A 19,849-nucleotide genomic window follows, 5' to 3' on the forward strand; every position below is an offset into this window, starting at 1 on the left:
TTTTAAATAGTGGCTTAAAAATAAATACGTGTGTTATTAGTGGCTAACCGTGTACTTCCCCCTTAAACCCCTTATATAACGAAAATCATACAAAAAATAATGTTCATGTAAGTAAATTTAAAGGAACGTCCATACAACATGTTATTAGATATTATTATATTTTTCAAATTATTATGTTAATATTGCTATAAAGAGCCACCTATTATTGTAAGTCAACTTAATGTCATTATATATTATCAGTTGCAAATTCCCAAATAAAGCATATTTTTTTTATATTGGAAATACTCAAGATGAGAATTTTGGAATCCCATCTCCCCTTGTATGCTCTAGAAGAGAAGAAATGCAACAACATGAAGGCCACACCAATAATTGGTAGGAAATTGGATGGGCCAAAGGCCCAAAGCTAAAAAAGAAGGGATTTTTACGTAAATATTAATTGTTTACTTTTTATAGTCATATACATAAATTATACATTTAGCATACATAATATCACATTTGTATTACATAAATTATGTATATATTATATATTCATTGATTATTTTTAGTTTAAGTGGTAAGGCGAGGGGCTATTTGGGTTAATTCTTCAAAAAAGAAAGGGGCAAGTGGACAAATAGTCATTCTCATAGATGCTATTTAGAGATTAACCATTACTTATTTTGTCTTGAAATTCTAAACTAAGTTGGCGTTTGGACATAAGAATTATAAAATTCCAAAAAAAGTGAAAAAAAAATTCAAATGAAAATGGCATTTGAAAATTAGAGTTGTGTTTGGACATGAATATAATTTTGGGTTGTTTTTGAAGTTTTGTGAGTGATCTGAGTGAAAATTTTGAAAAATAATTTTTTGGAGTTTTCTAAATTTTCGAAAAATTCCAAAATGCATCTTCAAGTGAAATTTGGAAATTTTATGACCAAATGGTGATTTCAAAAAAATGTGAAAATTTTTTGAAAAAAAAAACGATTTTTTTCTTATGTCCAAACGGGCTCTAAAAATCTTAACTTTACTACAACTCAAAAAAACTGAATTTTAGGACACATATGTAGTGAAGATATATATTAATTAACAATAATTAAGTTATAGAAATGTATATACAAACACGTTAAGCATCTATTCGCTTGATATAAACACCGAATATAAATAATTTCTATACTTCAGAGTGGCTACCCGGTGTCCTACAAAAAAAAATGTAAATATTTATTTGTACGTGGTGTTTATATCAAGCAAATAGATGCATAACACGTGTTTGTCTATGTATTTCTATAACTTAACCATTTGTTAATTAATGTATATCTTCACTACATAAGTCACTTAATCATGATAAGTTAGAGTTTGTTTGATGTAAACGCCCGGGTAAGTATTTACCGGAAGACATTTTCTTGCCGTGAAAAAAGTACTGAAATGAAAGCTTAAGGTGAAAGCACTTTTATTGTTGTCTATATAGGTTTCTAGCACACAAAAATTAGCAGCGTATTTGATACATGAATTGATGTTTGAATGTATCATTAAGTTGAATCGACGTCTTGCTTTACATATTGATTTCACTCTAATATATAAATAGAGAGGGAGGGAAGCTGGAAGTAAATTATGGAAATCTTCTCAAAATATAAAATTTAATCAAGTTATAAGCTATTGGTAAAGTTGAAATCTCAACAATTTTTAATGCAATTTGTGAAGTAAGAGTGTGTGGAAATAATAGTAACGCATTATATGTCAGTTTCATCTTTCTCAAAATGAATTGAACATATACATCGATCCTTATAACATCACAAACCAAATATATATGTCTGAGTTTATAAAAGGAAAACATCCAATTGGAGCCTAAACCTCAACTTAGCATGAGATCCTATGCATACGGGGTCGTTTGGTACGCGGACTAAATTATTCTGTGATTATAATTATAATCCCTAGACTAATTTATCCCACTTGGGAGGTGGGATAAAATAATCCCAAATTTGATGAGATAAGATGGTATATCCTGTATTAAGTATGAGATTAACTTTACACCATGTTTAGTTGATGGTACAAATTAAATTTATCCTGGGATAAATTTGTACCATCAACCAACCATAGTATAAATTTAATCCCTTACCTTATCCCATTTTATCCCGCGTACCAAACGACCACACGGTACTAATAATACTGCATTAGAACTATGGCGGACATTATTTAGTTGGCTGAGTTAGTTGATGCAATAGATCTAGGCTAACAGACGCTAAAAATTGATTTTTCATGATATTACAAAGCTTGGGCTGATCCAAAATATGATTTTTATGGATTTTTATAGCGATATCAAGTTAATATTAAAAAATAATTGATTTTACAGTCAAATATTTATAGATAATTTAGCGAATTTCGTAATACATATACAAGGTCTGAGCAAAAACTACGAAATTCAGATGAAATAATATATGACAAGCTAGATCCTCCACTTTCACAAAAAAATTAATTATCCAAAGACCGTTTCTCTCACAAATATGAAATTAAATAGGTCATGAGTTCAATAGATAGGACAAATGGGAACAAGAGAGCGTCAATGATGTTTTTGCATCTACTACTAGTTCTTTTAACCTAATTCCTACGTCCCAAAAAAGCCATTCAAACACATGCAAACAAGAGGGTGCAACCAATAATAAGAAAAATAAAGCAAAAAATAAACCAGACAAGAAAATTGCTAAAGGATGAGATAAATCTATGGATTTTACAAGATTAAAAAGCCAGTTCGTAATGTTAGCACGAATGATTACAAAATTATTGGAGCATAAGCATAATCACCAAGCCGGTGATCAACTTAATTAATAAAATGGATTAATGGTGACATAAACAAAGTCGTAGGAATCCAGTTTTAATTAAATGGAACAAACAAAACAAGACAAATAGATAGCAAAAGACGAGGAAATCGAGCCAAAAAATGAAACATTACTTTGTTGAAAATGAAAAAGGGAAGAATCAGTGAAGTATATATATTTTTGAAAATTTTCTTCTTTTAATATAATCTTTACCACCAAAAATATTAATCCCTTCAACAGTACTAGAAATCTCGAATTCGAATTAGAATGAAAAGAATACCAATAGGCACATTTTCCTTTTAATGGACTACGAATATGGAATGTATTATTTTTTCTAGATTAACTTTACAGCGAGGAAGCTTGAAATAGTGAAATGCACGTGACTAACGGAAGCATATCACGTGCGCACATATTAAAGAGCCAAAGCTTGGAAGGGGGGCCCATGGAAGGTCGTGTAGACTGTAGAGGTCATATCAAAGCTGATGCAAGAAAGCTACAATAGAGGGAATTCCCCCACTGCCCTATAAAAATGCCGTGATGATTAGTGAAACCTCGTGGTGGGTCCACGTGGCAATTTTGGGGTATACATATATGGGCACTAGGGCGTGTACATCAATCGGGTTAGTTCGAATTTTAAGTTACCAAACAAATAGTATTGAATTTTTAAATCTATAAATCAAATCAAACTAATAAAGTCTAATTTTTCAATCTTGTGTTTATCGGATTTTTCAAATTTTTTCGGTAAATTCTTAATAGCACAATATATGTAATTGTGCTCCAAATATTTATTTTAGTCATAGTAGGATACAACTATATAATGTATTTTCAAGAAAATAACACAATAATATGAGACGAGTCACAATATTGTACTAAATATTCAACAACTAAGTTAATAAAATCGCATAAAAGAAATATTGCTAATTAATAAACAATGGACATAATCTAAAGTGCTATTAATTACATGACTAAGCATTAGAGAAAAAGATAAATTAAGTTATGTATTTTCATTATAGATAAGTGCAAAACTTAAAATAGATACCCAACACAATTATCATTTCTAGTGTTGAATTGAATTTATTTTATTAGCATTAGTATTGATTTGGACTTTATCTGAGTTACTACATTTATGGGCTATAAAACTTATTAGACCATTCAAGAATGTTAAGTCTAAGTTTGAAATAAAACACTAAAAGATAAAGCTATGAAAAAGTTTAAGAAATATTTATAAATTACATTATAACAAATATTTATATGTATAAAACACTTTTAAAATTATATAAATGTATTGTCGTATTGGTTTGATTTCGGTTTGACTATTTTTAGTTAAAACCAAACCATCAATTATGGTCGGGTTTTTTTCCAATACCAAACTATATCAAACAAAACCATATCGATTCTTTTTTTCGGTTTGACTCGGATTATCGGTTTGGTACGGTTTAACGATTTTCTTTGTACATCCCTAATGGACACTTTTTTTTTAAAAAAAAATGGATTTTCCTTCATCCGAAGGGGCCAGAGTTTTGGAGCAATAGCAAAGCTATTTTCGTGTGTGACCTATTATGTGTTCGACTTGTGAAAATAGCCCTTTCCGAACCCTTTGTGAACGCGGAATGCTTTGTACACCGGACTGCCCTTTTTTTCTTTTTTTTTTCTTTTTTTTTTTCTTTTTTGATCTAAATCTTTTACACTGTTAGTGCAGATGAATATGTAACTATAAGTTTGTTTTTTGTTTATTACTCGATATTCGATATTTATTTTGAAATCCGCATAACCTAGATTAGTGCCAAAATTTTCATTTTGAAGTTATATCAAAGCCAATCGATTTTATTCCTAAGACTCGAACTCATTGGATACCTTTTAACATTATCTTTAAACTCTTTTTTATACATAATGAATATATTATAAATCAAATTATTTCTTTAAAGATGTCACGACCCAATTTAGGATCGTGACCGGCTTTTAGGAGCAAGTGCTCCCAAGTAAGTCTCATCGAAAATTTTACAGAAAATCGGACAGAGTTTTTCCTGTTTTGGACCATCCCAATAAATTTTCATGTCTCAAATTCAGCAACCAAACTTTCTAATAGCAATTCAAATGACAATGACTTTATCAATTAACTAGAATAAATATCTACCTTTAATAGTACACCCACTAACAACTAGAAATACTACTTTATCTCCAAATTTGATAAGAATGAGCACTACTCAACAAAAGTCTATACGAGACACTAAAAGGATGACCATGGAGCGACTCTAAGAGTTAAAAAAAAAGACCATAACAATTGATAAATTTTCCGCCCACGCGAACCAGTGCGAGGCTCACCAAGAATTATCAACTTGTGCGCTCTAATTAACGAAATCCTCGCCCGCGTCAACTGCTGTCTCTATAAAAAAAAATTAGCGAAAAATGAGTCGCTAGCTCAGTGAGTAATAACATTTAATCACAATCGTTTTTATTGGGGACAAGCTAGAAAACATGCTAGTATATTAAACAAAAATTATCATAAAAATACCCCTTTCAGAAACAATAAACAATTTTCAGTCTAATCTCTTGAAGTATAATACGATTGACAATTCCGTAATAAGCTCGGTAACCACTATCTAATATCAATATTCATATTTTGGGAGGTTTCAATGAACGGATCATGTAATCGGTATAATTTTGGACTTCTTTGCAAGAAGTCAAATATAACGATAGTCCCTACTCGAGAAAAATCGGTAACAGTATGCTAGTTCTACCTTCCCACTAGCGAGGGCTATAACGATAATCTGTAATTACAAGGTGCACCAGGTCTAACGAACCCGCCGTTAGCTACAGGATCCTTCAATGTCTACTTCCATTTATACTTGTCTCTGTAATCCGTATATACTCGTAAAAAATATTTTAAATCAATATAGGGCATTTCGGTTCTTATCAAATCATATAATTTTATTTCGATAACAGTAAATCAAGTAACGGTAAAACAGATCTAGTGACAACGATAATATTTAAAACAACAGTAATCTTCTCAAATAATTATTTCGGTATCATATAGAGTAAAGACTTGTCCCACATGCAACTCAAATTAATCGGTAACATATTCATATTAAAAATTATATATAAATCATGCAAGTTATGAAAACACAAATTATAGTAAGATTACTACTCACATTACTCGTGCCGAAATACCAAATGCTTCACCTCGAACAATTCGTGCAAATTCCTCCAATCAATCTATAATTACTTAATATTTATCTCATGTTAATTTCCTTATTTAGGCTAATTCATAGTTATTTTAGAAAACCCAGTCATCGGGGTTCATGTTTGAGTCTTAATTTGTGGATTTATATTTACCCATGCTATGAGTAATTTAAATTGGTCCAAAAATCTTGTAAATAAAAAGGTATTTATATTTAATTATAGAACTAGTCCATAATTCTATCAATTTCAAACTATTTAGTATAATTTATTCCTCTAGAAGTAGACCTATCAGTGTTTACACCAAACCCTTATAGACTTGTTATCTCCATAGTAATTATATATTTCTTTTTATATAAAAGAAAGATGATATTGAATTCCTTTGTACCACATGAAATTGCATAAATACAGTGAAATAATTCAACAGATGAGGAGAAGAAGTTAATCTCTTGAGTCGAAAGATTCAATTTCAATCCCTAGTTCTTCTTAAAGTCTTTGTCCAAAGCTTTCTTCCTTCTTCTCTCTTTCTTTCCTTCTCTGTTTTTTTTGTTTCGTTTCTGAAGCTTCTGCTTTGTCCCATTCCCCTAACCCTTTTAAAAGTTGGACAGATGTTGTTTGTTATGAGCTTCGACCCCTTTTGTTTTAAATTCCTTATCCCTTTTTTTGATTTGTTTTATTTTTATTAGTTAGTTTCTTCTTCTTCTTCTTCTTATTCTTCTTCTTCTTCTTCTTATTATTATTATTATTATTATTATTATTATTATTATACTAATGACCAATATACCCTTATTAAAAAATATAGGGTATTACATCCTCCCCACCTTAAGAGATTCGGTCCCCGAATTTAACTCAAGTTCGGACCTGTAGACTGAAACAAATGGGGGTACTTGACTCGCATAGTATCCTCTATTTCCCAAGTAGCCTTTTCAACTATATGATTTCGTCATAATACTTTCACGAACTCAATTTCTTTTGACCGTAGCTTCCTTACTTGCCTATCAACAATAGCCATAGGTTCCTCTTCGTAAGACTACTTCTCATCAAGCAGTATAACAGGTGCTTCAAGCACCTGAGATGAGTCTGTTATATATTTCCTTAGCGTTGAGACATGAAAAAATGGATGAATAAAGGACAACTCAGGAGAAAGTACCAAACATAAGCCACTACTCCCACTCGGTATATTATATCATACGGTCCTATAAACCTGGGGCTCAACTTGCCTCTTTTCTCAAACCGCATCACACCTTTCATATGAGAGACTCGTAGGAGCACTTTGTCCCCAATTGTGAACACTAAATCTCTTCTTCTCTTATCCACATAAGATTTTTGTCTGCTTTGAGATGTAAGAAATCTCTGTCTGATCAACTGGACTTTGTCCATAGCTTCTTATACTAAATTGGGTCCCAATACGTTAGTCTCACCAGCTTCAAACCATCCGATAGGAGAACGACATCTTCTACCATACAATGCTTCGTACAGTGTCATTTGAATACTGGACTGAAAGCTATTGTTATATGCAAATTCAGCTATAGGCAGATAAGTGTCCCAACTACCTCTAAACTCAAGGATGCAAGCTCTCAACATATCCTCTAAGGTCTGTATAGTACGTTTAGACTGCCTGTCTGTCTATGGATGAAATGCAGTACTAAGATCTACGCGTGTACCTAATGCTTCTTGAAAATATTTCCAAAAGCGTGAAGTGAACTGTGATCCTCTATCAGAGATGATGGATACTGGAACTCCGTGAAGTCGGACAATTTCGTTCATAAATATCTGTGCATACCTCACTCCACCATAGGTAGTCTTCACTGGCAAAAAGTGTGCTGATTTCATTAGTCGATCTACAATCACCCATACCGAGTCATAACCTCTAAGGGTTCGTGGTAGCCCGGTGACAAAATCCATAATAATTCTTTCCCATTTCCACTTTGGAATCTCAATTTGTTGTAGTAGTCATGCGGGTCGCTGATGCTCAGCCTTGACCTGCTGACAAGTCAAACAACTAGAAACAAAGTTAGCAATATCTTTCTTCATACCTTCCCACCAATAAAATTGCTTTAGGTCATGGTACATTTTTTGTGGATCCAGGATGTATAGTGTATTCAGCGTTGTGAGCTTATTTAAGAATAGCATGTCTCAACCCATCTATGTTTTCTACACATAGCCTGTCACTCATTCGAAGAACACCATCACTTTCAACAATTATATCCTTGCTTTTACCAGCTAAGGCCACATCTCTGTATTTGCATAACCGTTCATCCTCATATTGGTGGCCTTAATACTCTCAATTAATGAAGACTTAGCATGAGCACAAGTCAACAATGCCTCTAAATTTCCAACACTAAATCTAATACTTGTATCTTCTAGTCTCTGAATATCTTTGGCAAAAAGTCTTTTTGTAGGAGCTATATGTGCCAAACTCCCCATAGATTTTCTACTCAATGCATCAGCCACCACATTGACTTTTCCAGGAAGATACAAAATAGAACAATCATAGTCTTTGAGTAGTTCCATCCAACGATGATGCCGAAGATTTAGATCTCTCTGCTGAAAGATATACTTCAGACTTTTATGGTCAGTATAAATCTAAAAAGTTTCGCCGTATAGATAATGTCTCCAAATTTTTAGAGCAAATACCACTGCAGCCATCTCCAGATCATGTGCAAGATAGTTTTCCTCGTGCTTTTTCAATTGTCTCAAAGCATAAGCAATAACACGATCATTTTGCATGAGAACACATCCTAATCCTAACCTCGAGGCATCACAGAATACTGAAAATCCTCCAGAACCTGATGGTAAGGCTAATATTGGTGCAGTTGTCCAACACGTTTTGAGTTTCGGAAAGCTTTGCTCACATTCCTCCGTCCACTGAAACTTTGCATTTTTCTGTGTTAGCTTGGTCAGTGGCGCTACTATTCTGGAGAAATCTTGCACAAAACGCTTGTAATAGCCTGCTAAGCCTAAAAAACTGCGAATCTCTGTAGGAGGAGTAGGTCTGGGCTATTTCTGCACAACTTCTATCTTCTTAGGATCCACTATAATTCCATATTTGGAAATAACTTGCCCCAGAAATAATACCGAGTCTAGCCAAAATTCACACTTCGAGAACTTAGCATAAAGTCGATATTCTCGCAATGTCTGCAATACAGTCCTGAGATGATCCTTGTATTCTCCTTGTCTACGAGAATATATCAGGATATCATCAATAAATACTATTACAAATCTATCCAGAAACGGCTTGAACACCCTATTCATTAAATCCATGAATGCCGCTGGAGCATTAATCAGTCCGAAAGGTATCACAAGTAAAAGTAAATTATGCATTCCGAGGCTTTAAAACCCTCTTTCTGTCTCACCTCGATTTGCGTGTGCAGTCCGGACGCGTAGCCGGAAAGCCAATATGTGAAAATCTGTGAAAAATGAGGAATTTTGATTTTAAAATGAATTAAGTTAACTTTGGTCAACATTTTGGGTAAACGGACCCGGACCCGTGATTTGACGATCCCGAAGGGTCCGTAGGAAAATATGGGACTTGTGCGTATGCCCGAAATCGAATTCCGAGGTCCCAAGCCCGAGAAATGAGTTTTTTAAGAAAATTATTTTCTGAAATTATTTATGAGGTTTGGAAATGAAATGTGTTCAAAACCTGATGGTATTGGGCTTGTATTTTGTTCTAGCGCCTGGTCCAGATCTTATATGTGATTTAAGATAAGTCTATGAAATTTGGTAAGAAACAGACTTGAAACAACGTAAATCGGATCGTAATTGAGAAAATTGGAGAATTTGAAGCTCTTGAGAAATTTCATGATTTTGATGTTAAATTCATAGTTGTTGATGTTATTTTAGTGATTTGAATGCACGAGCGAGTCTGTATGATGTTTTTAGGTTGGTGTGCATATTTGGTTTGGAGCCCCGAGGGCTCGGGTGAGTTTTGGATAGGCCACAGGGTGGATTTGGGACTTGAAAAATTGCAGACTTCTGCTGTTGCATTGCAGCCTGCAAATGCGAAGGCCTTGTCGCAAATGTGAATAATGGCCCAGGCCAGCTACCTGGCAATTGCGAGGAATCTATCGCAAATGCGATGCTTCCCCCTCTTAGCGAGTCGTCGTAAATGCAACACAGTGTTCGCAATTCCCAACTCGCAAATGCAAGAACTCCTTCGCAAATGCGAACATAATTGCGAACCCTGGTCGCAATTGCGACATCTGCAACCTGCAGTTTTATAACAACCAAAAATCTTTCATTTTCACACTCTTTCAAAACCAAAACACTCTTGGGCGATTTTTCAAAGACAACTCTTCTTTCAAATCGATTGTAAGTCAATTTTAACTCGTTTTCTTCAATCATTAACATCTTTTCACATAATTTCAACTCAAATCAATGATTTTTATGAGGGAAATTGGGTGTTTTGGGTAGAACCTAGGTTTTTCAAAAAATTGGGGATTTGGACCTTGATTTGAGGTCCGATTTCAAAATAAATTATATATTTGGGTTCGTGGAGGAATGGGTAATCGGGTTTTGGTTCGAACCTTGGGTTTTGACCATGTGGCCCCGGGGACAATTTTTGACATTTTGGGTAAAACTTTGGAAAACTCATTTTTATGCATTGAAATTGATTCATTTAGCGTTTATTGATGTAATTAAGTAACTTGTGGCTAGATACGAGCGAATTGGTGGTGGAATCAAGAGGTAAAGTGATAGTAGAGACTTGAATTGTATTCGTGGCATCGAGGTAAGTCTTTGGTCTAACTTTTGCTTGAGGGATTAGGAGTCGAGTCCTATGTGCTATGTGGTAATTGTTGAGTACGACGTATAGGCATGGTGACGAGTATCTATACGTTGGTGTCAAACATGCCCGTGAGTCTTATATTGTGATTATCATGTCTTCGCTGTATTATTCATGCTTTAGTGATGATTTCTATTTGTTGGACAAAGTTTGTGCAAGTAATTGTGACGTTTGAACATTGAGGAGCGTTGGCTCAAGTTGTATAATGAAATGTGAAAGTATAAGTGGTAATTGAACCCTTTAGAGCATTGACTCAAGTTGTAAAGTGAGTTGTGAAGTAAAAGTGAAAAAGAGAAAAGAATCACTATATTGACTCCCTTGTCGGGATATTGTTGTTGTTTTGATGTTGTCCCTTGCCGGGACTTGATTGTCGAACTATTGTTCCCTTGCTGGGATTCTTATTGTAATTTCATTCATTTCCTTGCCCTATTATTTGTGATTGTTGTTTGGGTGAGGAAGAGAGTTAAAGCACAAAGGGTGATGCCATGTTTTGTTTTGGTAAGAGAGTGTTAAAGCACGAAGGGTGATGCCGTGTATGATTTGTGAGGAAAGAGTGTAAAGCACGAAGGGTAATGCCAAGCCGCACGATGTACCATTCCATGCCGATTATATTGATTATATGGTGAGGACGAGAGTAAAAGCACGAAGGGTGATGTCGTGCACATTTTCATTATTAGATTACTTTGGTGAGGTCGAGAGTAAAAGCACGAAGGGTGATGTTGTTCACTTATTGATTTCTGGTTCTTTGTTGATATCTGAGATATGTTGTTTCTTTCAATTACCTGTTGTCTTTCTATTCTAAATTTATAGCTCCCCCCGCAGCATGTTACCCCTCCCATACTTGACTGTATGTTACTGTTCTTCTTTTCCGCTGTATATAGCTGAATTGCATGAGTTTATTTGGTAGTCTAGTCCTAGCCTTGTCACTACTTCGCCGAGGTTAGGCTAGGCATTTACCAGCTGATACTACACTCTGCACTATGTGCAGATCCTGGAGCAGCTGCATTTGGACCGTAGATTGGGTGGCTGCCTTCAGTCCACGCGAAGATCCAAGGTAGACCTACAGACGTCTGCAGGCCCTGGCGTTTCCCTCTATCCCTTTATTCCTGTTTTATTTCCTTAATTTAAAAATAGTGTATTGTTTATTTTCAGACTTGTACGTAGTATTCTTATATCGTCTGTGGTACTGTGACACCAGTTTTGGGTGGTCGAGGTTCAAACAGTTATATTAGATATATATTAAGATAATTTACTGTTTTTCTTCCGCTTATTGTAATTTCCGTTGTCTACACGCTTTGGCTTTATAATTGTTAAATGGTATAAAATGGATAAAGAATTAATTTGTTCAAATAATTGGCTTGCCTAACTCACATTAGTAGGCGTCATCACAACTCCCGAGGGTGGGAAATACGGGTCGTGACAACAAGAAACGCATAGTGTCTGTATCGAGTTCTAAAAGCAGTCTTAGAAATATCTTCATCTTTGATTCTAAGTTGATGATAACCAGAACAGAGGCCAATCTTTGAAAAGTGGGCAGCTCCTTGTAACTGATCAAACATCTCATCTATACGAGGCAAATGATATTTATTGCATATTTTTATCTTGTTCAACTACCGGTAGTCAATGCACATTCTCAGGGATCCGTTTTTCTTCTTTACGAACAGTACTAGTGCACCCCATGGTAATACACTAGGTCTAATAAAACCCTTATCTAAAAAATCCTGTAACTGTTGCTTTAGCTCCCTCAACTTTGCTGGTGCCATTCGATATGGGTTATGTGTCAGGTAGCAAATCAATACCAAAGTCTATTTCTCATACTAGAGGCAATCCTGGTAAATCCTCAGGAAATACATTAGAAAATTCTCTCACTATTGGTACATTTTCTATACTAACCGTTTCCTTTCTTGTATCATGTACAATAGCTAAGAGACCCAAGCAACCCTTATTTAGTTGAGCTTTCATAAAAGATACAATTTTGCAAGTCTCTGGAACCTCACTACCTCTTAGAATAAAACTGGGTTCATTTGGTATCTCAAACTTAACTATCTTTGCATGACAATCGACTATAGTATAGCAAGAAGATAACAAATCCATTCCCATTAGAATGTCAAAGTCAATCATATCAAGTACAATAAGATCAACTAGAGTATCTCTACCCTCAACTCGAATCTGACAAGCACGATACACGTATTCAACTAATAGAGACTCTCCAACAGGAGTAGCAACTAGAAAAGGATCGTTCAATAGCTCAGGTTGTCTACTAAACTTCTGTTGGCCCAAGAACAAGTGAAGTTTTGAAGAATGTCAAAAAGAACTCAGTCATAGACCAGGTCTATCTTGTGAAGCACAGTCATGATCAACATATACATGTGAGATGCACGTGAAGGAGATAAGTCCTACTGATCAAGCAACAATATCTCCTAATCTGATCGAAAAGGTTGCATATTGGATAAGGGGAGAAAGTCTCCTTATACGAAGAGAACACAATCTAGGATGAAGATAGTGATAGAGTTTGAGATCATCATGAACTCTTCTACGATAGGAGAGCAGCAATTGAGTTCCAATCAAACTCTGATTACTAACCTATTAAATGTCAATGTTGTTCTCTTTTACAGGTAATGCACATACGCAGAAGTTAACTAAATTGAGAGCAAAAGAGCAAGGCAATTTTGCAAGCAATTTATGTATGATTTGGGTGTGCACTCCTGAAGCTGCTTGAACGAGACAGAAGAACCAGTTCCATTGTGTCTATCTTTTATTCTAGTTCAATTGTAGTAGGTGGTTTAAAGTTGTACCTTTTAGCTTTCATAGAAACAATTGTATTAGGTACCTAGAGTGTTCAAGTTATAGCTAACTTGAAGTTGTCGCAACAGTTGAGGCTCTGTGCCGCAACGGGATTAGAGTTAATCCTTAGTTTTACAAAGAGTTTTTGTAAATGTTGTTTTGGCTCAGTGATTTTAGTGGAAGTTTGGGAAAATCCTACTAAGCAGTAGGTCGTGGTTTTTTCACCTTTTGAGCCAGGTGTTTTCCACGTAAAAATCTTTGTGTTCTTATTTTCTGTATTTATTATTCCGCAAACAGTAGTAGTTGGAACACCTAGAAGAACCAAGTTCTTTTATAGCTCAATTAAGCGAAAATTGGGTACTACACAAATCACCCCCCCCTCTTGTGTGGTATTGACGCTTAAAACATCAATTGGTATCAGAGCGGGTTATCCTTGAAGAGGCTAACACCTTAGGAAAAGATCAAAATGAGTGCCCCACCTGAGAACTGGGAAGGGCAATCCACTTCTAGGCCTCCACTCTTTAATGGTCAGTACTATTCTTGGTGGAAGAACAGGATGAGAGATCACATCATAGGAGAAGACTATGAACTCTGGGACATAGTCACAGATGGTCCTCTGACAACTACAAAGAAGAATGCTGAAGGAGTGGATGTGCCAAAGACAAGAGCTGACTGCACTGCTAAAGATTTGAAGAAATAAGAGAAGAATGCCAAGGCCAAGAAATGGTTGTGTGTGTGGACTAGGTCCAGACGAGTACAATAGGATTCAAAGTTGTACTACTACAAAGGAAATATGGGACACTTTACAAGCGGCTCATGAAGGAACTCCTCAAGTAAAGAGATCAAGAGGAACACTGCTATATTCTCAATATGAGAATTTCAGTATGAAGGAAGGAGAATCTATCCAGGAGATGTACACAAGGTTCACAACACTAACAAATGAACTTAAATCTCTTGGGAGAATTATCCTTGAAGAATACAAGGTTGAGAAAATCTTGACAAGGGTTTTACTAGTGACTTAGGAAAGCAAAATTACTGTTATTCAGGAATCAAAGAATATTGCTACCCTCAAGCTGGATGAATTGATTGGAAACCTTAGTGCCTATGAACTGAGAAGGAAAACCATGAAAATAGATGCACCCAAGAAGGAAAGAAGTCTGGCTCTCAGAATAGCTGAAGGTTCTGATCTGGAGGATGATGAAATGGCCATGATCACAAGAGATTTCAAAAAGTACCTGATGAGAGGAAAGGGTTCTTCAAGAGGTACAACCTTCAACAAACCAAGGGTTCCTAAGAAATAGACCAACGAGGGTTGTTACAAATGTGGTAAGACTGACCACATGATCAAGAACTGTCCTCAATGGGAAATTGAGTGGAAGAAGGAAAGGGCAGAACGAAGGAATAGGAAGAAGGAACGGGTTCAACCAAAAAGGAATAAAGGATCAACAAAGTCTATGGTTGCTGCTTGGGGAGAAACATCAGATGAGGACTTAGAAGATGAAGCTGGAGACGAACAAACACTTATGGCCATCGGAGAATCAGATGATGAACAAGGGGTAAGTATCCTTCATCTCAAAGATAATATTAAATTCCTCTGTAAAGAAAGGTTGTCCGAGCTATTGCTAGACTTCATTGATGAGTCCAAGATAATTAACAATGAGAAAGAAGATCTGTCTAGGGAATGTGTGATCCTAAAAGCCAAGTGCAAAAATCTAGAGTCTAGGGCTAATGAGAGTGATAGGAAAAATGCTGAGTTGAAGAACGAGGCTCTTAAACTTGACACCAGTGTCCTAGAACTTAGGTTTGAGAACTTAAAACTGAAACTAGGAATAGGTAAGGAGAAAGCTGACCACACACATCTCACCCTAGAAGAAAACTTAGGAAAAATGAAGGATGAGTTGTATAGGAAGGATGAGCAGATAAAAGTCTTAAAAGAAGATCTAGGGAAGGTAAAACATAAAGTAGACAGAACTTGCAAATGGAACAAGGCTTCTAATGCACTTTCCTGGCTACAAGAACATCACGGTAGCAATAAAAGAAGACTTGGCTATGGAACTCAAGCACCTAAGTGGGATCCTAAAAACAAGTACCTCAATCTACCTAAGAACAAAATCTACACACACTGTGGCAAGACTGGCCGTTACAAAAATGAATGTAATGCAAAAGAAAAGGCTAGTCTAAAGAACAAAGTTATTGTACAAGAGAAAAATAGGTTGCCTGGGTGGGCTAAAAGGAATTTGATTTATCCCTTTGCCTATAGAAAGGGACCCAAACTAGTTTGGGTTACTAAGACTAACCATTGATTTCTTTTTGCAGGTCCAAGTGAAGGGAAGTAGCCAAATATGGTACATGGATAGTGGCTGCTCAAAACATATAACTGGAAGTAAGAACCAATTCCTTTCACTTGAGGACTTAAAGGGAGGTAATGTCTCCTTTGGAAATTAGTCTACTAACAAAGGTAATGTCTCCTTTGGAAAAGAACCAGTTCCTCACCTCTACTAAATGCTTTGTGATTAACCTTACCACTAATAAGATTGTTTTGCAGGGAAAAAGAGTTAACAATATTTACATTGTAGATTTGTCTACTCTTTCAGAAAATGAACTCACCTGCCTAAGTATGTTGGATAACGATCCCCTCCTGTGACACAAAAGACTTGATCATGCTAGTCTGAATCAGCTAACAAATTAGTCTCTAAGGACTTGGTGATAGGGTTGCCTAATATCAAGTTCAAGGAAGACAAAGTTTGTGAGGCATGTGCAGGGGGAAGAAGGTAAGATCATTCTTCAAAAGTAAGAAAATGGTAAGCACAACCAAGACGTTGGAACTGGTCCATATGGATCTCTGTGGTCCAATGAGAACCATGAGCAGAGGTGGAAAGAAATATGTAATGGTACTTGTTGGTGATTATTCTAGATTTACATGGGTACTATTTTTAACATCTAAAGATGAAGCATTTGACATGTTTACTGGTTTTGTTAGAAAAACTCAGAAACAACTAGGTAATCAACTTGCATCCATTAGGTATGATCATGGAACTAAATTTGAAAATGCTAAGTTTGATGAATTATGTGATGAGCATGATATAAATCATAACTTCTCTGCCCCCAGGACTCCTCAACAAAATGGAGTAGTTGAAAGAAAGAACAGGACTCTTGAACAGGTGAAGTTTTGAAGAATGACAAAAAGAACTCAGTCATGGACCAGGTCCATCTTGTGAAGCACAGTCATGATCAACATATACATGTGAGATGCACGTGAAGGAGATAAAGTCCTACTGATCAAGCAACAATATCTCCTAATCTGATCGAAAAGGTCGCATATTGGATTAGGGGAGAAAGTCTCCTTATATGAAGAGAACACAATCTAGGATGAAGATAGTGATAGAGTTTGAGATCATCATGAACTCTTCTACGATTGAGTTCCAATCAAACTCTGATTACTAACCTATTAAATGTCAATGTTGTTCTCTTTTACAGGTAATGCACATATGCAGAAGTTAACTAAATTGAGAGCAAAAGAGCAAGGTGATTTTGCAAGCAATTTATGTGTGATTTGGGTGTGCACTCTAAAGCTACTTGAACGAGATAGAAGAACCAGTTCCATTGTGTCTATCTTTTATTCTAGCTCAATTGTAGTAGGTGGTTTAAAGTTGTACCTTTTAGCTTTCATAGAAACAATTGTATTAGGTACCTAGAGTGTTCAAGTTATAGCTAACTTGAAGTTGTCGCAACAGTTGAGGCTGTGTACCACAACGGGATTAAAGTTAATCCTTAGGTTTACAAAGAGTTTTTGTAAATGCTATTTTGGCTCAATGATTTTAGTGGAAGTTTGGGAAAATCCTATTGAGTAGTAGGTCGTGGTTTTTTCACCTTTTGAGCCAGGTGTTTTCCACGTAAAAATCTATGTGTTATTTATTTTCTGTATTTATTATTCCGCAAACAATAGTAGTTGGAACACCTAGAAGAACCAGGTTCTTCTATAGTTCAGTTAAGCCAAAATTGGGTACTACACAAATCACCCCCTATCTTGTTCAGGTTGCTTACTAAACCTCAAAGAAAAGTACGAGGACACATAGGAGTGAGTAGATCTCGGATCAATCAACGCAAGTGCATCAAATGAACAGATAGAAAGAATACCTGTAACCACAACATTCGAGGCATGAGCATCATGTCTAGTAAATGCAAAAACTCTCGCCTGACCTTTACTAGCATTCCCTTGTCCTTGATTCATAGTAGCACGATCTCTAGCACCTCGACCTCTATTTCCTGTACCTGTATCACCTGAAGTATTGCGAGTAGTCTGAGTCGGTGCAACTGACTGAATAGAAGCCTCGTTGAAATTTCTTGGAGGCTAAGAGCAATCCCTCAAGTGATGTCCCAACTGGTCACACCGAAAGCACTCTCCAATTAGAACACGACATTAACCCAACTGTGATATACCACAGGTCTGGCAGATTGGAGTAGTGGTATATATTAATTATGATGTCCACATGCTGACGATGCCCTAGTATCCTGTCTATAATGTGGCCTATATGTGGACTGTGAAGACAAATGTGTCCCTTTCTGAGAACCCTGTTGTTATTATCCCCGATTTCTTGCTCTTCGATTTTCACTAAAACCGCCACTGAAAGACCCTCCTGTCTTGGCCTTCTTACGTAAATCACTAGCTGCCCGCTCATCACGTCCCTTGTTTTCAATCATTTTAGCATGGTCGACTACATCAGAGTAGGATAAAGTCTCCATCTGTGGGGCTACTGCAATGTATAGACAACCAGCCAATCCATTTGCAAACCTCTGAACTCAAGCTTCTTCGGTAGGCACTAAGTAAGGAGCATATATAGCCAGCTTATAAAACTTAGTGTTTCTGAACCATTCTCTCAAAGTCTCTAGTATATTTTTGCATCAGGATGTCTGGAAGAAAATGATTCTTGAACAACTTAGTGAACTCGTCCCATGTCAGTGGTACTACTCCTGCTAGCTTTCCTATCTGTCACGACCCGGATTTCCCACCCTCGAGAGTCGTGATGACGCCTACTAGTGAAAGCTAGGCAAGCCAACCATTTGAACAATTAAATTTTTTTTTCATTTTTAACCCTTTAATAATTATGAACAAACAGTTTATAAACGACAGAATTTAAACAAGCGGAAGAAACAAATAAAACCATTTAAATAATTCCAATATGATTTCTTAAACAAAAACTACCCAGAACTGGTGTCACAACTTCACAGACGGTTTAAGAATACTAAAACAAGGTCCAAAAAATAAATGCGACACTATTTCTGAAATACATAAATGAAACAGGATGAAAGGATAGAGGGAGACGCTAGGGCCTGCGGAAGCCTGCAGGACTACCTTGGATCTCCGAATGGACTGAAGGCAGCCACCCCAAGCTAAGGTCCAAAAGCTGCTACATCGGGATCCGCACACAGTGTAGAGTGTAGTATCAGCACAACCAACCCCATATGCTGGTAAGTGCCCAGCCTAACCTTATCGAAGTAGTGACGAGGCTAGGATCAGACTACCAAATAAACATGTGCAGTTAAATCATATTCAACGAAAAATAAAAGCAGGGATATGCAGTTAAGAATGGGAGGGGGAAACATGATGCGGGAAACATCAAAGGGTAATAAAAGGACATCAGGTAAATACAAGGAACATCATAACTCAATTATCAACAAGAATCAGAAATCAAACAAGTGCACGACATCACCCTTCGTGTTTTTACTCTTGTTCTCGCCATAAGAATCAATATAATCTGCACGACATCACCCTTCATGCTTTTACTCTCGTCCTCACCATAAAATCAATATAATCGGCACGGAATTGTACATCGTGCGACATGGCATCACCCTTCGTGCTTTTACACTCTTCCTCACAAAATCATACACGGCATCACCCTTCGCGCTTTAACACTCTCTCACCAAAACAATGCACGGCATCACCCTTCGTGCTTTAACACTCTTCCTCACCCAAACAACAATCACAAGAAATAAGATCAAGGAAATAAATGAAATCACAATAAAATCCCAACAAGGGAACAATATCAAAAACATCAACATCCCGGCAAGGGAGATAGCATTGAAAGGAACAACATCCCGCCAAGGGAGACAATATAATAATCCTCTTCTCTTTTTCACATTTACTTCACAACTTGAGCCAATGCTCTATAAGGTTCAATTGCCAATTATACTTCTACAATTCATTATATAACTTGAGCGAACGCTCTCCAATACTCAAATACCACTATTAATTCCACAAACTTTGCTCAACAATAGAAATCATCACAAAAGACATGAACAATACAAACAGAGTCAC

This window comes from Nicotiana tabacum, chromosome 18 (assembly GCF_000715075.1).
Source record: "Nicotiana tabacum cultivar K326 chromosome 18, ASM71507v2, whole genome shotgun sequence".
Taxonomy (NCBI): Eukaryota; Viridiplantae; Streptophyta; class Magnoliopsida; order Solanales; family Solanaceae; genus Nicotiana; species Nicotiana tabacum.